The 14,539-nt window shown below is 35.4% G+C and overlaps 1 protein-coding gene and 1 non-coding gene across 3 annotated transcripts in view; both read right to left on the minus strand.

Annotated features, from left to right (window-relative positions):
• LOC149065724 (spermatogenesis-defective protein 39 homolog) overlaps window positions 1-2,463 on the minus strand; it is a 41,698-nt gene extending 39,235 nt beyond the window's left edge. The window contains exons 1-2 of one of the 2 annotated variants that reach the window (XM_089253508.1): window positions 2,326-2,463; window positions 217-360 (exon numbers count right to left, since the gene is read on the minus strand). The gene's annotated coding sequence lies outside the window, so the exon portion shown is untranslated. Of the gene's footprint in view, window positions 1-216; window positions 361-2,325 lie in introns of those variants that run through there. The other variant, XM_089253509.1, reaches the window with a different exon arrangement.
• Window positions 2,464-7,544: 5,081 nt separating this feature from the next.
• Window positions 7,545-7,616, minus strand: TRNAA-GGC (transfer RNA alanine (anticodon GGC)). Its single transcript has one exon. It is a non-coding gene; the product is annotated as a tRNA-Ala (tRNA).
• Window positions 7,617-14,539: the final 6,923 nt, after the last annotated feature.

Consider the following 14,539-nt stretch of genomic DNA (forward strand, 5'->3'; position numbering starts at 1 on the left):
TGTCAGGCGAATGAATGAGTGGAGGAAAAGATTCCAATTATTTTTGTGGTAACTTTTATATCTTAGAGCAATCTAAAATAATGCTTTTTTTAACCTACAAAATATCGAGGAAAGAAAAAAATCTAAATAATACTTCCTAATCTACAATAATTTTTATATCATATAGGATAATATAGCAATATATATCTTATATCATCAAAACAATAGGCTACTTACATTTTTCTGTAGAAAATTAGGCAATATTAATCAATCATACATAGTTCTAAACTTTTCAGTTTGCAGCCATACATTTTGATATGAAGTCCAGATACCCATCTCTAAATATATTGAACCGTCTCCTACATTGAATTTGTGAACCACCTAAAGAGAAAAATATATAAATTTTTCTTTATAAGGGAAAAATTTATCATTTGGATTCATTTCTGGTGATAAGTGGTGAAAAATGTGATTCTTTTTCAATCACACACAGTAAAGAAAATATGTTTTCTGGGATCAGGGCTATCTTATCAGATGCAGAGTCCGGTGAGAAAATAATTTTGGGGCTCCTTTGACCTGATTTTATATAGGCTATTTTTAGGGGAAGGGGGAATTGGCATTCAAAGATTCATGCATAATTACAGAATGTATAGAAATACTAAAAAATATCTACTCACCAATGAAAATTCAGAACAGAATTAATGAGAGAAAAAAATCTAATTGATGAAATTCAGAACTAATGGGAGAAAAATCCCAATAATTTATTTTGTTCAAAGTTTTTTCAGCCAAGATGATGCAGGGTATATTTATCTTCACATAAAAAGTTTTCCAGAATTTTATTACTAAATTTTATGTAATGAATCACACTTTTCCCAGAGGCACTTTTTTCTGGAAGCCATCTTAAAACCCCTGAAAGTTCAACTGTAATTCCTGCCCTCTGATGAAACCACCAAAGTTCATATTTAGGCTACTACATTTCTAACTCAGAATTAACATAATCCTTTAAGCCAGGACTTAACTCCCTGTGGGCAAAAGAAAAAATTCTACAACGAGAAAAAGCAACCTACATATTTGTTGGTCTAAAAGGGTTTAGAAAGTTTGAATCATTTTTCATTGTAACTTTTATTGCTTAAAAATATTTTAACTGTAAATATTTTATTTAAAATGTTTTATTACAAGTATGAATTAGTTTACATTTTAGACAAACAATTTTCTTTTCCTCTAAAATGAGCTGATTTTTAGGGGTTGGCTTATACAGGAGTTTTCAATTTATTGCAATTTCGGTAATCCTGAAGTGAAGGAGTCGGCTTATACACAAGTATACACGTTTTGAAGATTACACACGGTACCTTGAAAAATTATCTTCAAACTTCTTCTGTCATGGAGCGTTTTTAAATGCTTCATGGCACTTGCGACAGGTTTTTGTTTTTTGTCTAATCAAGAATCTCTCACACTCATTTTTCCAATCAATTTTCCACTCAGAAAAAATAAGTTATCGATTTCCCATGGCTAAGCCAATCCATAAGATCTCATGTTGTATTTCTAGCTTCTATTATCCCTCGGATCTGTTCCATCACCCTTCAAAACAGGACAATATCGCCTATTTCGAGAAACAGTTGTCTAACCTTCACAACCCATAGTGCTCATGTTACATACACTCTGCAGCATTCTGTGAATAAGTTTGCAACGATGCTAGGCATGTAGCACATATTTAAGATATAGATCCTAATTTACCTCATACTGGGAATTAATGCACAAATGAGGCGATCAGAATACAAGTGGTGAAAGTCCATAAAAACTGTTTTTAGATATCTATTCTTAATGTAATATGTAAATAACAAAACCAATACATATTTTTCAAATTCAATTAAGTTTTATTTTCAAACAGTTAAACGGTGGGCTTATTTCACTAGTGCTCAGAATAAACCTGTAAAATGTGCTAAAACTAAATTTACGATTTTTTTTAATTTTTGGACTTGCACCACTTGTATTCTGAACACCTCAAATGGAACCAGGCAATATTGTAATATTGGGATGTATGTATATGCCCTGTATATACATTTCGAGAAAAATATTTCCCTACATTTTGAAAATGAAGCCGATATCTATATTTAGCTTCAGTATTTGCATACATCAATTTTTGTTATATATTTCTTTAATTTCCCCCTCCTCATTTTCATTTATGCTGCATTAGTTCACATAAATAAAATTCTGCTTTAAAAAACATGAAACTTTTTTTTCCTTTCTTTTTTTCAAACATCGGAAAGATTTTTGAATTAATATTAAAGAAACAAATTTTAAAATACTCATCCCGTCTTAGGGTCAATCTGTGCGATGTTGACTACTTACCGTTCATAAATTGTGGGTCAATTTCAAAAAAGGTGTGATATAAGCTGAAACTTTTGTTTACAAAATATAAAACACATGGAGCAGTTTCAACCTTAGAGGAGAAATGAGACGACTATACCGCCCGTATTTTTTAGATCTGCTCCATGTGGCCATACGTCCCGTATCACCTGAGACAGTCCCGGTTTTTCACGTATTTTCAACGAAACCAACTCGACTTTTTTCCCCTTCATTTTTTATTCAAACCACATTAAAATTATTTTCCCAACTCAGAAATTGCATAACGACTACAAATAACATTCCTCTCATATTTTTGTGTCATGTTTTTATTTTAATTCATTGGAATTTGCAGTAGCAGCGCTCCATTTCCAGCAATTAGCGATTTTTCTGTGATTTTAGCATGAGTTGGCAGCTTTGCTTTCTTTTGGCATCTGTTTTGATTGGCAATGTACCGTATTTTCCCGTATTTCGAACTTAGAGGAGAAATAAAGCTTATATTTCTTCTCAATGATTTCGAAGCTCGGTATCATTCGGCTGACCATATTTCCCCGAGAAAAATACGGGACATGGCAAATTAATTTGCCATGTCCCGTATTTGCCAAAAATGATGCAAAAGTGCCAACTATTGCTAAGATCCATGGAGAAAAGAATAACAGGAGGTGACGCGACCAGCGCCTCCGTTGAGAAAGCATGAGGAATCTGGGTTGCCAGATGAAGCCAGTGATCGCTCTATTAAAGGGACCAAGTAAGCCCAAACAAACCGTGGCTTCCCATGCTTTCCTATGAGAAACATCCCCGTTTTTAAAAATAATTTAAAAATTTACTATTCACTTTAGGAACTCGATTTTTTTACCTCAAATTCTTTGGATATATTTATACAATTGAACGAGAGCTTTTACAATTTTAGTAGTTATTAGTTTTCGAATATTAACTTCAACAACATGGAACCTTTTACAAAAATAACCAAAATTTACCCATATCTTGTGCCACAAAATTTCTTCTCGGCATTTTAATTTTAAAAAAATTATGCCAAAGTATGTTATACCTCAGTGCTGAGAGAAAGACAATGTTTATAGACACTTGAACAAACGTTGTTTGAAAAAATCTGACTTTTTTTGCGAAAAACATTATATATGCAAAACATTAGCATATATAATGCCTTTCAGCTGTTTATATTAAAATATTGTAGAAATATTTCTCCATTCCAGGCAAAAACTCGAACACAAACACAATTTTAGATTTCAAATTCAATTCGAAACTTTTTTGTCAAATTTTCGTACATATACCACTTTAAAAGCAAAGTAATTGGTACAAAATGAAGAGGGAAAAAAACAGCCCAAGTGATTATTTTCCTAAATACTATAGGCCAGAGCGATGACATCGCGGCTGGTAAAAAAAGTTTTTTTATTTTTTAATATTTTTTTTGTCAATACATCTACATAGCGGAAAGTTCGGATGGGCGGCATATATTACCAGTAAAATACGTATTCAAGAATATAAGAGTGGAACGGAAGAAGGGTGGCGAAATTTGTACAGCCTACAGGCAGCAAACCCATAAATACACAGTGGCGGAGGACGCTCGAGCACTTCCAGTACTTTGAGGCACAGGGGCGGCAAAATGCTGTTTGCCCCGGGTGGAAAAAATCCTAGCTACGGCCCTGTCAGAAGGTGCTCGAGCACCTCAGAACTGATTCAGAAATCAAAATTCCTCATGTAAAGCTTAAGACGAGCGCCCACGGGCCTGAAACACTTTCGAAATGTCCCGGATCTATCATAATGATGAACAAAACAAAAAGGCAAGATAAACAGTTAAAAGAAAAAAATTATGAAATTGCATGGATTTTATTGCAGCTTCATATTATTTTAATTATTCATATTCCCATAGACATTAATGTGATGCATCAAATTTTTAAAATAAATTGAAGCACCGAACTAAAAACTTATGACGAGTCGAGAGTGAAAAGTGATCTTCCCCTTTTTCAAAAATAAATTAAAAATATAACAACCCCTTATATAAGGATAAGATTTTATTTTCCCCCTTTATTAGATCATGTAGATTACCTGAAGACGCATTAAATGGTCATGGTGCTTAAATTTATTTAGTTATTAATATTTTAAAAGAATTCGATCCGGCAAAACACATGTTATAGTCGTATTGCAATGTCATTTTTGAGGTGGGACGATAATTTTAATAATCGATTTGAAGAATGAAAAGTAAAGTTGGCTTCTTTGAAAATACGTGAAAAACCAGGACATTTTTGCAGAAAAAAGTCAGGATGACAGAAAACGGAAAAAACTGGGAGTATCACGCTGAGCATCCCGTATTTTTTACGAGCCAATATAGTCAGCCTAGATTTATCTGTATTTTCACTTATATACCATTCCGACTTTTTTGTAAAATGTCCCGTTTTTCACGCATTTTCAACGTAGCCTACTTGAATTTTTATTCTTTTTTGAAATTAAGGATTGAGATTATTTTCCAATTCATAAATTATATTGTGATAGTTAAAACAAAACTAAGAATATTCATTTCACATATTTGTCATGCGTAAACAAGGGTAACCATACATCCCGTATCTCTTAGCATTCCTGGTTTTTTTCTGTTTTTCTGGCCATTCTGACGTTTTTACAAAAATGTCCCGGTTTTTTCCGTTATATATTCAAAGAGTTTACTAGAATGCTTGAATTTATTATTTTCGTCAAAAATGTAGACACAGGTAATTTTCATAGCTCAATAACTATAAGTTGACGTCATTTCCAGTGATAATCGTATACGAATAATAAATATATTTATATATATTTTAGTATTTTCTCTGAATATTACGGTACACGCATTGACAGCATTTGAATTGTCAAAAGTGAGTTGAAGGATTTTGAAATATTTTAGTGGTGTTCCTCAATATACATAAACTATACAGAGTAGAATGCTCATTAAACTTTTTTTTTTTGTCAGAAGCCTGCTGCTTTTCACATTTGACAAGCAGCTGCGTGTGTGTGAATAAGTTAATTCAATATAATTAATAGATTTTACTCAATATCTAACTATTAAATAAAACGTAGATATGGCCTGTGAATGTAGAATAAACACATTCAGAGCACCAAGTGAAACTATAAACAAATATTTGAAAATGTTCTAGTTGCAGCCTTTTTTCTTTCATTTGAGGGAAAAGGTTGAGGGGGAGATATAAAAATAAATTTCAATCGATTAATGAGAAAAAATATTCGGAATTCTCGAATCTCCACAAACGAACTTATTCTGAAATAAATCTTTTCAAACTTGGAGATTGAAAACAGCTATTTTATAAAATTTTGATTAGTTTTGTGTCTTTATTTGCAATTTCGCAACTTTTTGGTGACAATTGGCAATGTCCCGTATTTGTGAACAAAATTTTCTGTAAATAGTCTATAAGGTTTTCGCGGCCATCATTTGATAAAAATTGTTTTTTCGGGTTCGAAGACCGTCGTCCGTTTGAGTTTGTTCTCAACGTTTCCCCAACACTAGTGGTTGGCATCATCAGGAGAATTGATAAACTGGATCAAAGTCTGGGGGGGAAATATGGCCCCATTAGTTTAAACATTTTATTTCTTTAGACCTTAGACGTTGATTGGTGCGAGCCGGGTTGTGCCAGAGCTTCCTAGGTACTACTAGGAGGCTTTGGTAGTGTGTACCTTTTACCGTCCGAATTAAAAAAATTTAGAAAACCAATTCAAATCTTATATTTCCTCTTCTAATCTTTTAGTTTAGAGATATCAACCAAAAAATTCATGAAAAAAAATTTTCTTGTATGTTTTCTGGTCCATGTCCATAGAAACAACATTAAAAAATAAAAAAAAAATTAAAACTTTATTCTTGCTTAATAGGTCATTTAAAAGAATTAAATTTATGGCATAAAGTGCTCAAATGAATGAAATTTTCTGTTTCGTAAATTAAATTTGGAATCTCACGTACTGAGGAAAAAAAAAATCAAGTGATTTCATGTAAAAAAAATTTTTTTTTTTTTCAAATTAATGAAACCGATGTTCCAATTGGGAACATTGACCGTTAAAGCCATGTTTGGAATAAGATCATAAAGGGTGGAACCCTTAAGCGTATTAAAGAGCTTTTAATACGGAACCATTAAGGCGACTTGATAAGGATTTATTCTAGTGGCTACTATAGGAACCATCGAGCTCATAGGCGGAGATAGACTTAGAAGTCTAGGGGGCACGATGATGTCAATTCTCATATATACATTACATCAGTCGACTCCACCTTTGACGCTGGGGGGCAATGCCCCACCACGTCCCATCGTATCTCCGCCCATGCTTATATGGGCGAAACCTCATGTGCGCCTAGCGCCAATTGGAAATTGATGATTTTGAGACGGGCGTACCTCGTAAAGATACATACAGAGGCTGATCATATTTGCTCAAGAAAAATACGGGAAATTAGACTTCTAAATACGGGACCACCCATTATTGCCAAAAATTATGCTAAAAGTAAGCAAAGTCGCCAACTCGTGCTAAAAATCACAGAAAAGTTAACAATCGCGGGAAATGTAGCGCCACTTCAAAGTGCAGTGAGCGCACTTCAAGTGCAGAGAAAACATCACAAATATAAGATGAATATTCTTATTTGTAGTCGTAATTATCGTAATGTAATTTCTGAGTTGGGAAGATAATTCTTATTGTTCATTTGAGGAATAAAATTAAGAATAGAAAGCGAAGTTGTCTTCGTTGGAAATACGTGAAAAACCAGGACATTTTTGCAAAAAAGTGAAATGGCAAAACTGATAAGTTCAAACAGGATGTTCCAAAAACCGGACGCGGGCAATACTATCCCGCGACCGGAAATGCTCCAAAAAAAAAATTCCAACTTTTACTAGAAAGATCAGAACAATTAAAATTAATTTGAGATAAAAAAATGAAGATGGAAGGGAGGGATAAAAGGTGACAGTCGGTCCGAGTGAGATTCGAATTCGCAACCATCGGTACTAGAGCCCCAACCACTACATCAATTGCGGTTAACGATTAGTGTAGAATTAAGTGAATCTATTGTTAAACGTCGCCAGAAAAACACACGTAGCAATAAAAGTATTGCACCAAATTTTGCGCGCACGCGCACAAAATAGGAGCAAATAATGGTGTTTATACAGAAATGTCCTCTCCACTTGTCAATACAATATTCATTGAGAGACTGGTTATTTGTGGAGATGAAGATTACAGAGAAGAAAATTCATCACTGCCCCCACGGGGACTCGAACCCCGGTCTCTCGCTTGCCGGACGAGTGCTCTACCATCTAAGCTATGGAAGCAGATAGAATGTTTCAACCTTGGAGCGTATATATATGTTGAAAGGCACCATACATGGACGGCATCAACAATCAACTAATCCAGTCTCTCGCTCGGCAAGCGAGAGACTGGGGTTCGAGTCTCCGTGGGGGTAGCGATGAATTTTCTTCCCTGTAATCTTCATCTCCACAAATAACCAGTCTCTCAATGAATATTGTATTGACAAGTGGAGAGGACATTTCTATATGCACGTGGCCATCTGGTCGGCCTATGTCATTCACAAGCTATTAGTTGATTGTTGACGCCGTCCATGTATGGTGCCTTTCAACACATATATATATATATATACGCACCAAGGTTGAAACATTCTATCTGCTTCCATACCTTAGATCAGTGTTTCCCAAAGTGGGCAATATCGCCCCCCAGGGGGCGATGGAAAGGTCCAAGGGGGCGGTAGAAGCTTTGGATTTAGTATAGGATTCTATGGGTTAGCTTGATTTGGGAAGCGATGAGAAGAAAAATTTTTTGAAGAAAGGGGGCGATGGAACAAAAAGTTTGGGAAACTATGCCTTAGATGGTAGGCAAGTGAGAGACCAGGGTTTGAGTCCCCGTGGGGGCAGTGATGAATTTTCTTCCCTGTAATCTTCATCTCCACAAATAACCAGTCTCTCAATGAATCTTGTAATAGTGGTGTTGCCCAAGGTTATTCTTTCCTACATGGGTGTTGCCAGTGAGCATGCACGGCATTGCTGATCAAAAATATTTCTCGCACTATACGCTATACTGATTTCAGCCTAAGGTAAAAATAAAATGGTGTCATGAAATTTTGGTCAGTGTTTTTCAACTGGCCACATTCATAGTTTCTCGGCTGCAAGATTTTTGCAAGAGAAGCTATGGAACGTACCCATAGTCAAAGAATAAATTTATCCTAAAGAAAAACGAAGTTGCTCCGTTCGACCAAACGGGACATATGGTCATCGTACTTACAACCAGGATTTTTTTTCCAGATAGTTATGAATCGGTTATTGTCATCGGAAACCGCTAGCCCCGATGTGATCACATTAAGCAGCATGCACTGTACATGCCGCATAACTTGGGGACCCCAGCTTTTTGAATGTTGTAGACTACTTCATCAAACACCAACTCTGGCCATATTGCTACATTGTAATTTACTGCCATTGATGAAATGGGTTGGAAATGAAGACGCTGTCGATCGGTGGTCGCCTCAAGATCGTTAGGGAAAATATCTTATCCATATCCTCCCTCAGGTTTGAACCTGGGACCCTGACAGCAACCTTCATGGTGGTAGACGAGCATCTTACCAACACGACACTCGGGTGCTGAATGTTGTAGACTGACCTAGTCCCATAACGTTGGGAAAAGAGGTTCAATGATGATCGCAGAATACATTCGAAAGACTGATATATATTTACATTAAGTGATGAATAGTGAATCAGAATAAAATAACTGTTCTCACTGTAGCAATCAAGTTCTGCCCAGGAGTTTAATAGCGATAATGAACATTGAGCATCTGTTTATTGCTTTATAACCCCTTAACAATCAGGAATGAGATATCTCGCCCTGGTGTAAATCAAAGAAATACATTCAAGCTCTTGCCCTCTTTCTTCAGGAGTCTCCATTGGCAACCCTTGTAAAAGAAAAAAAATTGTCCCCTTTTCTCAACATTTTTTTATATTTTTTCTGACAATTAAAAAAAAGTATACATGGGGGAAAAGACGACGTAGAGGAAGAGAGGACGGAAACCTGCTCTCCTCTTATCTTTTCCCCTTCATTTCCCATATGTAAACAAAAATACCAGTTTTTGAGATTTATTGTTGTTAGTTCAAACATGTTGCCATAAGCCTGCATGCAAAGTTAATTTAATTATCATCAACTGAACATAAAATGCAGATACTTTGTTTTGAACATTTTATTTTCCTAGTTGAGAGATTGGAGAAACATACTGTTGCTTTTGTATCACATTTTGTGTAGCCAGGGAATTCATTAACCTTTTGCTCTTATTATTCCGATTTCACACACAAATGAAAAATATAAAACTATAATTCACAATATTTTTTTTTGTTTCCGTTTAACTCATCTAACCTGTGAACATTTTTAATAAATTATTTGCGGTAGCAATAGCAAACATTCACATCAGCGGGCCGAAGAATTCCAGGTTTAAACTGCAACATTAGCTTTTCGTTGCATTTCCCGGTTTCACATCAGATCCAAATTGCAAGCCAGCAAAATGAAAACAAAGCCATTTCCACACAAAAAGTCTTTTATATTTCCCCCACTATTAGCAATTTAATACTATTAACATTAACTTCACCGGTTCATTGGTAAATATGAATCATTTTTCCGATATAAACATTTTACGAGTCAAGATTTTTATCACAAGAAAATTTTCTGATCTTACCAGAATGGTCCAGCAGTCCGCATATATAACTGAGCATTTTTCAGTCCTCTTTGATGACATGCAATCGTCGGCTTTCCTCAGCAATCGGTCCGACGGCCAGACTCGAGAACACCTCGCAGATAAATCAACCAAGTTCCCTGTGTGGCTTTCCAATGGCAGTTTCAGCAAACTGTGTCACCTCCGAGACAGTGAGTTGTCATAGAGGATCGCTCTCGATCACCACAACCAGTCATCGTGGCAACTTTTGAATGTCTTTGAGATCAGCAACAACCGCCAGAGGCAAAGGACCTCATTGTCCTCAACCACTACCTCCTAGAGATACATCTTCAGCCTTTTAAGTAAAGCATAAGTTTCTTTACTGTCCAGATAATCGTCAAAGCTTCTTTGTCAATCTGGGAGTCTCTCTGTTCTGTTTTCATCAGCGTACAAGAAGCGAAGGCAAAATTGGTCTTTCTGTTTCATGTGATACAACTGCCCCTATTCCCACTGGAAAAGCATCAAAAGCAAGTGTAAGAGGTAGTGTCGGATCATAATGCATCAAGATTCCCCTTTGAGCAAATTTCCTCTGATTTTCTTGAATGTACTCTCACACTTTTTAGACCAAAGCCACGGAATGTCCTTTTTTGTCAGTTCATTGAGAGGATAGGCAATGGTTGCCAGATTTGGACTAAATTTCCTGTAGAAATTCACCACACCCAGAAAACTTATTTCCTGAATGTGTTTTGGTGTAGGAATTTTCAAAATTGCTTCAATTTTCTCATTAGTTTCACTTAGGCCATTTTGGTCAATTTTGTCACCTAAGAATTTTTTTTTGAAAAAATGTGCTCTTTTCCAATTAAATTTCAGCCCATGCTCCTGACATTTATTATAAAATTTCTCCAAAGCTCTGAGATGTGACTTGTCATTTGTTCTGGTCACACTGGCATCATCCATAAATACAGTAAAACCTCGATAAGTTGTCACCAAGTTATCGAAAAATTATGACGGCTTAAGTGGAGTGCCATCAGTTTTAATGTGCAATGTTGTGAAAGTCATATAAATTTAAAGTAATATGACACTCATTAAAGTATGAATCAAAATAACAATATATTAATAAAAATTATAGATTACGAAAGAAAAAATAATAGCAACTTTTTATCTTTTTTATCTCTTATTACTTAAATTGTGGTGAAATGTACTGTACACTTTGATTTATACCAGTAATTTTTAATTTAGACTAACAGAGCAACTGTTCGAATAAGCTTTTCTTCATAATAGAACTCTCTATTGCACATTAATTTTACATATACATCAAATTTAATTTTAGTGCTTTAATTCTTCATCAGTAGTTCATGATACAACTACAAAGTAATCTCGAAAACTTTTGACTTGGTGGAGGGGCCCTGGGCAGGGAAAAGTAAACAGAAGACTCATGGGTGTCTTTATTGCTTACATTGCTTCTTGCGACAGAGCAAGGGTGTCTCACAGTTTCTCCAGTAGTGCCCATGCAGAAATGAGATCTAGCTTGAACAGTCCCCAACATTCCAAAAACCTTAGTCGGCAAATTAACTTCCCCAGCGTAACTTTCGTTACTTAAACTGTTCCGTCTGGGTATATAGGATTTTATGGTGACTTTTAAGCATATGGCAATGCTGTTAACAAGCTCTTTTTTAATGGGAGCCATAAAAATAGTCTGTTCCTCTTTCTCAAAGTTTTTCATAGTGACAAGTTAACCGAAATTAGCGATGAGTAAACAAGGGTTTAATAACATTGCTGCCTATGAGAGCTGGAAGGGCCTGAAGAAAAATGATGACTTAACCGGAGTGACGACTTATTAAGGTGATGACTTAACAAGGTTTTACTGTACTTTTACACCATCTATTCTTTAGAATAACCCATCAATGTACCACTGACATATTGCTGGAGCTGCATTTAGACCATAAATCAATCTTTTACAGGCATATAACCCTTTACCAGCGTTTAGGAGTAGTTGACTGTCAGGGTGCACATTCATTTGCAAATATGCATGGCCGTCATTTGGGGGGGCCCCTGGCTTTTGAACATACACTAAAAATGGTATATATATATACATTGAGTACATGTTCTATGCCCACCCCCCCCAGAAAAAGTTGAAATAATGGCCCTGTGTTCAAGACGGTCTATTTTCTTCTTCAACCCAGTTTTTTTAATGAGAGGGGCACATTTCTTGCTCTACAAAACTCTGAGATAACATCTAGTTTTAGCTTTAGTTCCACTCCATAGTTATTTATCTCACCCAATTTTTTGTCGAAAATCTCTTTATAGTCATCAAACATTTTTTTAAGATCCATGTCATTAGTGGTTCTCACAGCCTTAAGAGAGTTCCAATCTAGATGGATTTTATATAGCTACTCACTGCCAAAAATCATGTCTAAATTTTCCCTCACCAAGTACAAGTTCAAGTGCAACTTTTGCTTTTGGTATTTGCTTTCACAGAGACATATCCCACTGAGACAATTTTTTCCCCACTATGTCTGGAATACTAAATTTGTAGGTTGATTTTTTTTTTTAGATTTTTCGGAATCTCTGAGCTAATTACTCGGATACTATTCTACCCGTATCAACTTCCATACTCACTGGTTTATTATCTATTTTCACAGTAACCAATTTATAGCGTGAAAAAACAAAAATTGATGAGAATCATCCCAGACCCTGTCAGCCCCACCCTTGTGAGGGCCATGGCGGTTAGGTTCATAATATGTCCTGTGATAGTAAAAAATGCTGATAATGGATTTATGTGGATCCATAGCAGGTAAACCTCTGCTAAAATATATACGAGTATAATAAAACAGATGCATCTTCGCAAGGGAATCATAAATCGAAAAAAAGAGCTTTGCAAAGTATGACAAAAATAATAGTAATAATAATCTCAGACCTTGAAATATAATTGTTCAACTTCATCAAGTGGTGAGATAATAAAATAGAAGGATGGCTGTGCAGGTGGTAGCAGCTGTATGAAAAATTATTCTGTCATATATCTATGTGATAAAGACTGAAAAAGTGGTAAGACTGCATTTTCCATTACAGGCACCACCGTTAGGTATGGCCGCAATGGCAAATGCCATCATAACCAGATGACTGGTTAAAGAGCATTTAAAAGTGACAGAAATTAAAATAGTATATAAAAGAATTTTATTTTCAATATTTTGTTTTATTATCTGGGGGAGGGGGCACAGGCCTCTATGTATATACCTCTGTATGAAACAGTGAAACAGCGCTATGTATAAAAAACCCCAAAATGCATGTTTGCCCAGGCCATGCACACTTTATTTAATCTAAAAACAAACTCAATAAAAATTTATGACCATGATAAAATAAAACTGAATTGCATTATTTACATAACTCAACCAAGATACGTACACATTTGAATGCATAGAACAATGGAAGAACTAGTGAAATGGTAGGCATACAGGGTTCAAAGGCAAGTATAACAACCATGTTGGGTCAATCTATGGTAAAATGAACATGCTCCTGATTTATTAAACAACTGTAAAGCTCCTGTTGGCAAAATAAGGAAATTAGTGAACTTCTTGTTAGAGGCAACAAGGTAGAAAAAATCACAACGTTGTAGAGCTTTGCCAAATTTGAAAGAATTGACTCCAAGGAAAAAGGCAGTGTTGCTTGTAATTGAAAAGATCCACACCCTGAAATTGCTCAAGAGAGAAATTTTGAAGTAAGAATCTGGCTTTTTAAATTTGAAATATGATTGTCATTTTATCTCAAACTAGATTTGACTAATCCAAGGCACCAGGTTGCCATGGCGAATGAAAATTGGTATTTAAGCCTAAATTTTTCTAGGCATAATTATTAAATTCAAGTCTGTGGGAGCAACAACTTTCTTTTATAAATTCATGTCAGCATATCTATCAACATGGGAAAGGAGCCTAAGTCCAGAAAAAGTTGAAAAAGAAACACTATTTGTGAACTGCCTTCCTTAAAAAAAAAAAAAAAAAACACACACACACTTGGCTGCTAAGAAATTTGGCAGATACTTAAACTACCCTTGTCTGAAATGAGAGTTTGTGCTTTACATCTTCATTATCAAATTTATATACAAAAAGATAATCTCATGATCAAAAGATAATCTCATTGATGATGAGCACCTTTATAAAACAGAATATAGGACGCAGTAGCCCAGGTCGATAAGATGCTCGCCTAAAGTACCAAAGGATGTTTAGAGGTGTCGCGAGTTTGATACCCGGTTCGTCCTTGTCAGAAAAATTTCCTGACACAGGAGTACAACAAAAATGGTGATAAGACCGCAGGAAAAAACTGCTACCGACAGGAGTCCCCCCCTCGACGAGTATAAAAAACAAGCCTGCCATTCAGAATCGGCAATAAATTGGTCCCGTGTCTAATTAGCCCTCGTGAGCAGAAAATGACCGTGGTGGGACAAAAATGATCAATGAAATGATAAAAAAGAATATTATTTACTATTTCTTATTTTCATATACTCTGATATAAAAAATACAAGTATTCAATTTATATAAAGCAAGTTTGCTTAATGAG

The sequence above is a fragment of the Pholcus phalangioides genome, unplaced genomic scaffold (assembly GCF_987345545.1).
Source record: "Pholcus phalangioides strain wild (caught in Gottingen) unplaced genomic scaffold, Ppha-v1.0 ptg000039l_1, whole genome shotgun sequence".
NCBI classification, from domain to species: domain Eukaryota; kingdom Metazoa; phylum Arthropoda; class Arachnida; order Araneae; family Pholcidae; genus Pholcus; species Pholcus phalangioides.